At 30.6% G+C, this 12814-nt stretch overlaps 1 long non-coding RNA gene across 1 annotated transcript; it reads right to left on the reverse strand.

Annotated features, from left to right (window-relative positions):
- Nucleotides 1–7652: 7652 nt before the first annotated feature.
- LOC146994138 (uncharacterized) lies at nucleotides 7653–11404 on the reverse strand. Its single transcript, XR_015044024.1, has 4 exons — nucleotides 11225–11404; nucleotides 9535–9572; nucleotides 8910–8963; nucleotides 7653–7874 (listed from the first exon to the last, which is right to left on the reverse strand). It is a non-coding gene; the product is annotated as an uncharacterized LOC146994138 (long non-coding RNA).
- Nucleotides 11405–12814: the final 1410 nt, after the last annotated feature.

Raw genomic sequence — 12814 nt, forward strand, 5'->3', positions numbered from 1 at the left:
CGGCAATGGAGGAGCCACTGTAAGAATATATGGGAAAAGGTGCCCAACCACATGTGTATCATAATATTAATGTTTGCACATTTGCATCAGAACCTGTTTCAATGAACATGGTCTCTTCAGGGTAAGAATATAGAATGTCAAATGGCAAAGATCAACCGAAACACCTGGTATATAGGAGGATGGGTCGCATGTTATGGAAGCTGTGTATATGCTTATACCAAAATTAAAATGCACAAACATATATGCAATTGTGGCTCCAACAGGAGTATCTAGAATCAATGGATATTATGCAGCTCACCTTGCCTTTCTTTAATTTTATCTGCAATGTGCCCAGTTATTGCGATGATAATCTGCGATGTATGGTATTTTTTTGCGGTGGTTCTTAGAAACACCTTCATAATAGCACCCAGATATAATGGTGAATACACCTTTATAAAGATCGATCGCTGTTCGAAAAAATAAAATTCTTTGTAAGGGTGCCTTAAGGCATAAAGGCATGTGAACCTTACAAAAAATCAATCTGTAATTTTGAAAAATGCAACCTCTGTAAGGATACGGACAATTTAAGGCAGGTCTCTTTATGCGAATGGGGTTTTCATTTGCATTGCAGATTAATTAATTAATGATGCAGTGGATGGAATTAATTTTCGGCACTTTTGTGAAAAACAAGATCTTTCTACGGAAACGCTCGTCACACATTTCTCAAAGGGTACATTTATACAAAGTCCAGTGAAGTGAATTTGCATAAAGGTGCCGAAGATTTATTTGATCCTTCGCTTAATTAATTAGTCAGAAGAGGCGTAGCTAGGGTTTTCGGCGCCCGGGGACAACCGAAGATTTTGCGCCCCTTTCTCTGTGTCAAGAACGGAAAACATTTCATTCTAAAATTTCGTAACATCAATTTCGCGCCCCCTGAATTCTGCGCCCGGGGATAGATGTCCTCCCTTGCCCCACCCTAGCTACTCCACTCCTAGTCAGTAATGAAAACAAAAATTGAACTTACATAAGTATGCACTTTTATGAAGAGTGCTTTTCTGAAGTTAGAAAATGATACTCATCAAGGACGCTCGTCTTCAAGGCAGGCGCATTTCTAACAATTTCTTTAGGTAACAAGGATTTTCAAACAACAACGATTTGCACAGGTGTGCAAGTATCTTTATGATGCAGGGCCGTTCCTAGTGAAGGTGGAGAGTGTAAAAGTAAGCGGGCTTCGAAAATCAGGGGCGGCCGGACTTCCGCGATACCTAAATATTTCAAATTCATTGTAAATACTTGTCATATTATGTCAGTACTTGTTATACAATGTATCATATGTAAGTACTTAGTGAGTATGAAATATAAATTTTATTAATCATTGAGCATTTTGTTTTAAATTTGAGGGCGGCAATCTCGAATGTACTCGGGCATCTAATGGCCTAGGAATGGCCCAGTTATGATGTACTCTTTATCAAACCATCTTGATTCAAGGCAAACTAGATATCTAGTTGGCTTGCTTGATTCTTTTAACAGAGCCCTTGTGATCTAGAATTTAGAAGCTGTATTTATAGATGATAAAGTCCAGTAAAGTAAATTTGCATAAAGGTCCCGAAGATTTATTTGATCCTTTGCTTAATTAATTAGTCAGTAATGAAAACAAAAATTGAACTTACATAAGGATGCACTTATGTAAGTTCAGTTTTCCTCCTTTCTTATAAAGAGGTCTTCTAGATCTCAGCGCAGACTGTGGATTCAGATGAACTCACTGCTACTCAGTCCCATGTTGCATGACACCGCTTCGCCATTTTTAATATGTAAGTGGATGACTGTTTACTGAGCCTATACCTACTACTACCCAAGATGGGAGAGTAAGATTTTTGTAGGCGAGATTTCACATGATTTCTGAAGATAATCCCATGACTCTGAGCCACTGTTTATGATTCCAACCCGAGTGGCTCCAGCCCATTACGTCATTCATGCATGTGAGTATTAAGTGAAATTTTGTAAAGCAATGGGTTGGGGCATGATGAACCTCTGTCGAAGCTCCCATATTCACATGAATTATTTAGCACGAATTCCTTTCTGAGGAAGACACAAAGCTAGATTTAGACTTGATAAGGCACTAGGCTGTTTGAAATATAGGGCCCTTTATAAGTCTGTTATACTATATTTTAATTTTAGGGGGGCGAAGAAAGTGGGGGCCCTAAGCTATATATAATAGTAGCTTATATGTGTAGCTTATACGTAAATCCTGCACTGGAAAGACACTTGAGACCAATGTGCATTAAATGGCTGTTGTTTCTGATGTAGGGCTTGCTGGAATAACTGCAAAAGTAGCTACTATTAAGCTACGAAATTGAAGGTGCCTTTGTAAATATTTGGCAATCTATGTGGAGTTAATGACGGGGATGCATTACAGAAATTAGCTGAAATTTCAAACATCGTTTTTAAAACCCTATTATGCGGCTACAAGTTTTGTTAGCTGGTCTTCTTACGTTTATTCAATCGGGCCAAAGCTTTATTTATACTGTTATTAATGTTTGATGTGCAACGCCAGTAATAATATTTGATTCACTGTGATAATACAGATAAGTAAACTGGAATCATTCTAGCTAATAAATGAAGCTTTTAAAAAAGTTACATTTTCATTAAAAAAAAAAGTTTTTTTAATCTTGAATTTAATTTTTCTTTCCAGAAATGTAATTTAGAATTGTAAATAGGCAGACAGAAGAGCATCATGGATGATTAATAACTGCTCGGCGCTAAATTCTCAAATGTACATAAATAAGTATATTTAGTATAATTGTTTGCAGCGAAATAACCTATACCATTCTGTTTGAAATAATTTACTGTATTTTATTTTAATCAAATTAGAAAGCAGTATTATTAATTATACATTCTGAACTGTAAAAACAAGACCTTAAATATAATCAAATGTAGATTGTGAATAAACATAAGAGTAGGAATATAAGAAAAATTATACTATATAACAATTTTATATTTGTTTATTGGCAATAAATAGCAGTTCTAATTTCAATAATTCTATTTACAAGAACTTGCAGAACTTCTTAATAAATTTTGCCAAAATTATTAAGGGGCGAATTCAAGTGCAACGCTTGTCATGGTAATCGCACTTGCATTGCAAAACCGAATTCAAGTGCAACGCTTTTCGGACACGCCTACTGAAAATACGTCACTACCATAGAGGAATTTTGCGGCTACTCCTGACCTGCAGCGACTGTAAACAAGATGGCTGAAGTGATTTTCCTCAGACGTTTAAGAAATCGGAGAAATGCTGATCAAATTCCTTGGCATTTAAGAGACAGTCGTAATGCTTTTGAAATGTTGGAGCGTGAATTCATCAGTTGATTCAAATTAAATCGGTTTGCTTCAATGAATTGAAACCTTTTCTGAAGGCAACTGCCAATGGATATTCTCTGCAAAAGCAGGTTTGTTTTTACTTCAGATTATGAAAACTGAAATACATCTGGAAATGTTTCCGAATCAAAGACTATGCTTAAATGACCTTTTTGAGAATATTATATATTTTTATACGTAAACACACAAATTTTTAATGTTATTGTATCAGGATTGATTCTTTTTCATCCCGTTTTTTTTTTTCGTAGTAATGATCGAAATCGTTAATTACTGCTTATTTTGGAATGCAGTAATAATATCACAATTAATTTATTGTTTTAATTACTTTAAAACGTAATCTCGGAGAAATTGTTTTTCTAACAGAAATTATGCATATGCCTGTCTTTGAGATATATATATATATTTGGGATTAGTTTTTTGGAATATTATATATTTTTTCATGGTTTTAGATACGTGCATTTAATTTACATATGCTATCAGAATTTCAGTGATATAGTAAATTAGTTTGCAGCAATAATTAATCTTTGATATGTATGCAATTAAAATTTCATAATTTAAATTAACTTTATATGAATAGAGAATATTTGTTAAATTCAAATTTCATTCTTTGCAGCAATGGCGCATGAGAATTATTTAAATTTAACTTTACTTTTTATTTTTATGAAACAATATATATATATATATATATTCTGTAACTGTAGGGGGAAAAAGCATGAATTTTTCTCAGCTGTTTAAACAGTTCCCATGTGTAAAATAGTATTTCATCCCCCAAAATATTAGTTAATTTTCTCCTAATGTATAATGTCTTGCCTGTTCGTACAGTGTGATTAATGTCATGGTAATTTTGGATACTTTCTATAGATCTTTCATAATAACTACACATGTAAGTTATATACACATTCGTAAATCTCTTATGATATGAAAAGTTATTGCAGATTTTCACATAACTATTAATAACTTGATATTCTCGATAACAGGTGACTTACCTTACTTCCGTAGACCATGATCAGAATTAAATAAACTTATAAGGTTATCATACTAAATTACACGAAAAGCAGCATGACATAAATAAATACAAAGAAATGAAATGTATTTACTGTACTAATAGATTATTATATGACATTGGTTTTGCCCATGTATAATGGGAATGAAAGCCAGTTTTCCATAGAAAGTCCTCTACAGAGGCATCTGTTTTCTTAAGCAGATTGCTTTTACCACATTTCAGTGACCTTGATTTAAGTATGAAACTGGATAATATTTTCTTTCTGCATGAAATGTGTTAACTGAGTTTTAGAAATATAAGCCATCTTGCAGTTACTGTGATAATACTAATTTTTGGTACCTCTATATTATACCATCAACCATAAAAGTTGTGCTAATTACTGCTGTGGAATTCTGAGCCAGACATTTGTATACAGCAGTTACAACAAACCATACATCAGTCTCTCTGCAGAATACATGAAATAACCCTGCTGTGAAAGTATTGGACCCACTTCGTGAAAAAACATTCGTTCATTACTACCGTTTTATTTGCGGTCAAATTTTACCAAAAGCTCATTTTAGAATGCTATGAATACAAGTTGTCCACAGGTAATTGTTCCAATTTCTTACTGTTTTGTTCGCTATTTCCACATACAGTAGATGTTAATTCTTTCGACCAGCTGTAAAAGAACTGGAGTGCAATCACAAATGTGATTCTACCTAGCTTACCAAGAATTATTTTGGGTTACATACAAATGAAATCGCAGATGTTGCAAGTGTGGTGATATTAATTTTTGTTTTGTCTTCATTAACCGGAAAAATAAATTTTCCATTAATGGTGAAAAGGTAAGAAATATATGATAATAAGTATAATATTATAGTCATTTCAAATTACTGCAAGAATGTTTCATTATTATTCACATAATAATAACAAAAAGCTATCTATACTATAATTATAGTGAAGTATAGATATTAAATAATACAAAATATTAAATAAATTTTAGAATCACCTATTTACTATAATTACTACGATTTAATGAAAAAAGGGTAGCTGTAATTTTTTTTTTTTTTTTTTTTTTGTGTGTGTGTGTGTGTGTGTTTTAACGTTTTATTGCATATTTTTTAATAATGAAAAATCAGTGACATATTTTTGTTAAAAATGGAAAGTAAACTCCTTAAAAAGACTGATTTATTAATATGTCAACTATATTTAATGTTAAAAATCTGTATTAAAATTTCAGATCAAACTTTCTTTTGACTTAGGATTTATGTTTTTCTAGATATGGAATGCTGGTCTGAGGGTTCTCTATGCTATAGGACAATGGCCAGGCAATACTCATGATGCATTTATATGGAGTGGATTGAAACAAAATATAGATAGTATTTTGTCGCATCGTGCATATCTTTGGGAGATAGTGGATTATATTCCCATTTTATCACGGGAATATCTCTATAATGAGAAGCACAGAAAAGTTCGTGCAGCTATAGAGATCAAATCAAGATTTAGGGTACTGCACGATACTGGTGGAACACTATTGTATTCACAAAGCAAAATATGTAAAATGGTCATATCTGGTGGCCATTTTACATAATACATGCTTAAGGTATTGTGTTGAAAATCCTGAGATTGATGTGTTTGAAGATGATGAGTTGGTACCTTCAGAAAGTTTTCAGTCAGTGCATGTTGAAATTGCATTGCACAATGAATTATCTTTAAATTTTGAAACTCGATAATAAAAACCCAAAGTGGGCAACAATGAACCTCTGGCAAAGGTGAAACCCCCTTCATGGATAATAAAGAATATATTATGAAAAAAATTACTTTCATAATATATTCTTGGGGACCCACAAACCATGGTTTATATTTAAACCTGTAACTAAATGCACAACCCTAAATGATTTTAATTGATAATAATAATCCTAAATAATTTTATTAGTCCTGGTTTCAAATGCATACTGACAACTTTTATCATTATTGTTCTTCCCTCTGAATTTCTTGTTTCCATCATTTATGTTTAAAAACTCTTGACTACCAGAAATAACTTAATAGGCTTGATACATATATATTTTAGTGTTGGTATGCCAGTCATGATTTACAATAGTAAGTCACTATAAATTAGCATTGCACTTAATTTATCTTAAACTTAGCAATAAGATTTACTGCACCAAAATTCAGTTTCTTCCAAAAAGTCAAATGTTTCCCTTTCGTCCCCTTCCGTGTCATAAGATAGAAAATTTCCATGTGACAATACACATTTAATAGCATAAGAACTTCATGCTTATTTATTATAGTATAAATTAAAACTGTCATATTCTGTCAAAGATATTTAAATGTATTTCCTAAAAACAATTATTTCACTCTATACTGTTTATGTCTTCTTGGGGGTGGGCAAAACAAATATTGGACAGTTCAGTTTTCCTCCACCATTCCTGTGAGCGTATTCTTCGATTAAGCAGGGTTTTGCTCCAATTCCTGATTAGCATAATATGTAAAGAATAAACAGCCTATGATTTATGCCTCCATATCCTCTTGTATTATTTAAAGAACATGCATTTTTCTTTTAATTCTAGATTTTAAAACATTAAAGTAAGGGAAAGATTGTTTGCTGAATTTAGATTTATATCATCATTACGCATTCACTATAATAACTTACTGCATACTTACCTCAGTGGGTTTGCCATTAAAAGAAATACATTTAAGTAAAATCATGAGTGTATAATAAATTGTTTTTCAGCCAAAAAAAGAGAAGGGGGAAAATAAATACAGTTTGATTCACTTAATTTTTAGTACACGACTCAACATTGTTATTGTAAACTAGACATTAGCCATACTTTAATAGTTGTCATCTCTGTATTTTTAGAACTTCGAAATTAGAATGTCAATTTTATCTGCCATTGTTATGGAGCTGTAGGATATCGAATGCTATTTCTTCAATGATAAAAAGAAGTGAAATTTTTAATACCACATCTCATTCATATAACTTATTAACATAATTGAAAAACAATTTAATTCATTTCGTGTTATATCTGAAAATTAAAATTTGTAATACATTGACTAAAGATTCTTATAGGTCTTATTCCCATTTTCCTCCAGGAAAAAGATAATTGCTGTGTAAAATGCATGAATATTTTCACGAGACTTATAATAAGTGGTATTAGAATTATTATAATGTTTATGTCATATAATGGATCTGTGAATTTCTTTTAAATAATTTTTATAATCACAAAATTTTATAAAATTAAGAAAGTAGTAAATTTTACAATTAAAATATGAATCCCACACTGCAGAAATACATACAAGAATGAAAACACTGTAATATTTGAAATGCATGATTTATTTTTTAATAAATTAATAATTGTATTTTGATTTTCTATGACAGCAGACTGATTTGCAACTGATTGCTTATACAAGTCACATATTTCACACAGTATATTAATATATTCTTCTGCGTTTCAATTATTTCCTTTTCTGCAGCTGTAATATCATCTCTCTTCCTTTTTTCTCTTCGGTCTCCTGCTTCAAATAGTTGAGCTTCTATCTGAGGGAAAATTTTAAAATATTCATTCAAATTCAAATATTCTTAATTTTTATATTTCATAATGTAAAACACTTTTTATAATTAATTAAACAATGAAACTTCTCTAAAAAGGAACAATTCATAATATTGATTTCTTTAACTTTCAATTTTTTTCCCTTTATAATTTTTAAGACTGTTTATAGATCAAGAGGATTTAATGATTATTATTTTAAATTCTTAAAATCTTGTTCTTAATAAAAGACATACTCTGTATATAATGTTTGCAATAAAGAATTGAAATAACTCTTTTGTATGAGAAATATTAATTTACATCTGTTATAATTAATTTATACCAGCGGTTCTCAGCCGGTGGTATGCAAAGAAACAAAATATTTTTAACCATGAAATTCAAAAATCTCATAAAGAAAAGAATAGTTAATAGAAATTTCCTTTGATCAAAATTGACTTGAAGATTTGGAAAATGACACACTTGTTAACTTTTGGCTGAACCGAAAAAAAGAATTTGAAGGCATTTCAAATAAAGCTATCAAATTTGTATTGTCTTTTCGCACAACCTGTTTGTGTGAAAAATGATTTTTTCCATGTTAAATTTGAAATATAAATACTCACCAAAATAAAAAGTGGATCCTAATTTACCATTAAATGAAATAAGAGCAGACATAAAGAAATTAAATATTAAAGTATTATAACTGAAATTTTGATAATCAAGTGAATAATTAATTTAATTTAATTTAATTTAGATAATTAAGTAATCATCAGTTTTTAATCTAATAGTTTTTTATGTGTACATATTTAATACAAAGAGTGTGCAAATGGCAATATATATATATATGTTTTTAATATTTCTATTGAGGAATTGAAAAATAATCATTGTAAAATTAGTGGTAGTATTAATGTTTTTCAGTTTTTGCTTAGATGGTACACTACAGTCAAAAAGTTGAAAACCGCTGATTTATACCATTAAAGTTTTTCTGTTGGGAGGAAAAGGAAAAGAAGAATCCAGAAAACATTAGATTTTATGTAATAGATACAAACTTGTCAGTCCTAAATGCCATTGCAGATTTCCTCGTGATAAAGGTGTGGAATTTTCTAATGTAAAAAAGAAAAAAGCATAAAATAAGCACAATTTACTCAACAATCTTGACTGAAATATACATGCTTTCAGAGATAGCATAAAGCAAGAAAAGTTTACGCAACAATCTTGATTGAAATATACATGCTTTCAGAAATAATATACAAAGCATACTGCATAATCAAAGTCATGAGTTTATATACTATGAGATACTATACATGTTTATAATATACCACGTTCCTGTACACCTAACACCTCATCCACATTTTCTATACAATTCATTAAAGATAGTTCCTGAAACATGACTTAAGAGAAACATGCATACTTCTAATTTATGCATAATAATTTGACAAACATTGATTTCAGGTAAAGAGCTACATGTATTATATCAAAGAAATAATGAATAAATGTAATTTGCCTTTATCCTACAAATACTTAAAAACATTTACGTTAAAAAAAATGAATTATTCATAATGGTAGCAAATTTTTAATGAAAAACAAAACAAGAGTTGGAAACTTAATGCAGTTTTTGTCAATATTTTACTCTCTTAAAATTTATATAAATGTATAGAAACTTTAAATGCATACCGCATTTGGCTGGAAAACTTGTGGTATTGTGCTGCACTCTAGGGAAAGGGAAAAAGTATACAATGAAGCAATCATAAGAATAAAAGATATTTGCATATTATTGAAACCACCTTAATAAAAGTTACCAAATTTTCAAAAATGTGCCAAACTCTGGCAACGATTATGTATCAAAATTTTTCAGGTAACATGCTCATGACAATTTTTCATTCAAGCAATGTCACAATATTCATATGTGTTTCTTATGTTGTATTTCAAGTTCCAATGGATTTTAGATACGAATAGTTGTTTTAGATTAATTTCAGATTTAAAATACTGCTTGTGGAGCTTACCATCAAAAGACGAAGCTGTGTTAAAAGTTCTGCAGGAATAGAACATTTTAGTACAAAAATTTCTAATGGAAACAACTATGAGATGAATTTGGTACATAGACAAGGCATGCAGTATCAAGTTTATGTAATTCTCTGATTTTTTTTTTTAAATGAAAACAGATCACTTGGCACAAGTGCTTATTAGACAAAAAATTTTTGGAAAATGTTTTTTTTAAAACTATCATATAATTTTTATTTAATAATTCAAATTAGTATTTTAAAATTTGTTAAATGTTTTTTCCTTTGATATGTTGATAACATTTTGCCAACTTAGATAAATATTGATAGTTTGGTTATGCTAAAAGCAAGCTGCAAAAACAACGTACTTCTCCTGATAAGTATTTTTCTCTTTTCATTTATAAAGACCACCAACCTGATCCAGGTGTTTGTGTGAATACGTAAGTACCAAAAAATATTGAAGAATGCACAATCAAAGATGGCAACCAGTATGGTAAAAGATATAATTAATATATGCAATGAAAGAAATCTTATTAAAAGACTACTTTCATTATCAGCAGAGAAGCACGACACAGTTACAGTAAAGAAATTAAGCTTTTGTTTCTGCACTTGTAGCTTTTAATAGCCAAAAATTGTTTTTTGAAATTTTATGAAATAAATAAATCTGAACATAACTGATATCAAATGAGAATGGGTCCAAACTTTCACTTAAGAAGCAGAAAGTGTACTGTAAATGCACAATATAATGAGCAGAACACAAAGCATAATTTATAAATTAACCTTTACTCTGGATGTATATATTACATTAATATCACATTAGAATTATCAGGGTTTCATATATTTTTTTATTTATTGTATTACATTGAAATACCTTTAATTTCATTTTTATATTTTCCCAACGATGTACAATATAAATCTAAAAATTGCTCTTAACTGTTTCATCACATAATGAATGTCTAAGGGAAGGAATGCCTGCGTGGAAGACTAAGGAAAACTTAGTATTCATGTTATACATTGAAAAAATGAAGAAAACACTCATGCAGCCAGCTTTTTCACCTGGATTTAAAAAGAGACTGGGATAGCGGTGTTCAGCAGGCTTATCTGCTTGTAGATAGATGGGCTTATTAATTACTATATAATTCAAGAACTAGTTAATTTTCAAATGGTAAACATGCCTACTGTCACTGAAGAATCATGCATCTGCATTAAACAATAAAAATATAACACAAATTTGAATTTTAAATTAAACTTACTATTAGAAGAATTAAAACCAAATGCTGTAATTTGAAAATGGGAAAAAAATGCGGTTTATATTTGAAAAGCAAGGATTTTTGTCTGAAAAGTAAAATATATTTTACACACACCTGTTGCTCTAGATTACTTTGGAGGGAATTTTCTATAGGATAAAGTAAATAAAGTTGTACACATTAAATACATGTTGTACACATTAAAAATTCGTTTTCAGGACTGGAACAATTCGTTACACCACACTACAACGCAGTAAACACTTGACCATCAGCTCAGAGAAATCATGGGAACTGATATTTTTTATTTACATTGACACGCAGTCTCATTGGATATTGATGTAGTTTATCGGACAAGCTCTCCTGGCACGAGAGCAAACCAGCTCCCCATTGCACATTTGACGTCATCAGTTACCAGAGCGGTAAAGCGTTGCACTTGAATTCGACTTTAGCAGACGATAGCAGGAACGCCTCTTGCGAGCTAACATTTGCAATTTATCAGAGCGTTGCACTTGAATTCGCCCCTAACTTAACGATCCGAGTTCATCGTTCACTGCAACCGTAACTAGTAACCGTAACTTTGGGCGCCAAATCGATCGCGCGCGGAAAGGATGTCTCGTGTACAAAGTAAGTGCTAATTTGTTATTAATGCAATTTAATATTATTATTTATATATATTATGATATAAATTAAATTTAATTTCATATATTGTCAGAGGATGCTAACGAGAATAAAGTAAATTCGTTGTTTAAAACGATTACTTAACTTATTCCTTACTTACGATACTGAGAATTTTTGCTTTTACTGTATGTTTTAAGCGTTTTTAAGTATTTCTAGATTTATAAAAATAGTTTATGTATTTATAAAAGAGTAGGTTTCTTGATTAATTTTATGATAGATATTTCTTTTAATTTTAAAGCATGAAATTATTTTGTAAAGCTGATTTCTGCAAATCGTATATTTGAAAACATTAAGTAGTTGTATTTAATGTAATTTAAGCAATTTCGTTTATTATTTCTTAAACTTTTGCCCAGCAAAAAAATATTATATATATATATATTTTATAATTTGCATTTCTGCTAAGCAGTTGTATTTAATGTAATTTAAACAATTTCATTTAATATTTCTTAAACTTGTGCTCAGCAAAAAAATATTATATTTTGTTTTTCTTATTATTTGCAGGTATCCTGATAGATATCTGAAGGAACAGCGATGAGTAGCCTTCAGGATGGCACCATAAATTCGGTAAGTTCGTTTTTTTTTGTTCTTTCCAGGTTTGGTAGGTCAGAGTTGTTTTCCCTGTCCGATTTCCCTCGGACAGGGAAAACAATTTTGGCCGCCATCTTGAGGCGCGTTTTTGAAATCCAAGATGGCGGCCAAAAAATAGCCAAGGGCCGGTTACGGAAAATTTCCCGATTCTACTCACAAAACAAATCAATATGATTTTTATTTATTAAATTTAATCGTTCCTGATGAGTTTGGTAGTGGTTATCCTGTAGCGCATTTCATTACAAATCAGTTAGACCAGGATACAATGTATAATTTATTCCTTAGTATCAAATGTGTAATACCAGAACTTTATGTCAATTGTCTTATGACAGATGATGATAAGACTACCCATCCTGCATTTGATAAAGTATTTGGTCCTGGTATTACACATTTGTTATGTAAATGGCATGTGCATCGTGCTTGGCAACGTAATTTGTGCCG

This window comes from Stegodyphus dumicola, chromosome 11, assembly GCF_044657685.1.
Source record: "Stegodyphus dumicola isolate Sdum_Otavi_A_Nest chromosome 11, ASM4465768v1".
In the NCBI taxonomy this organism is placed as follows: Eukaryota; Metazoa; Arthropoda; class Arachnida; order Araneae; family Eresidae; genus Stegodyphus; species Stegodyphus dumicola.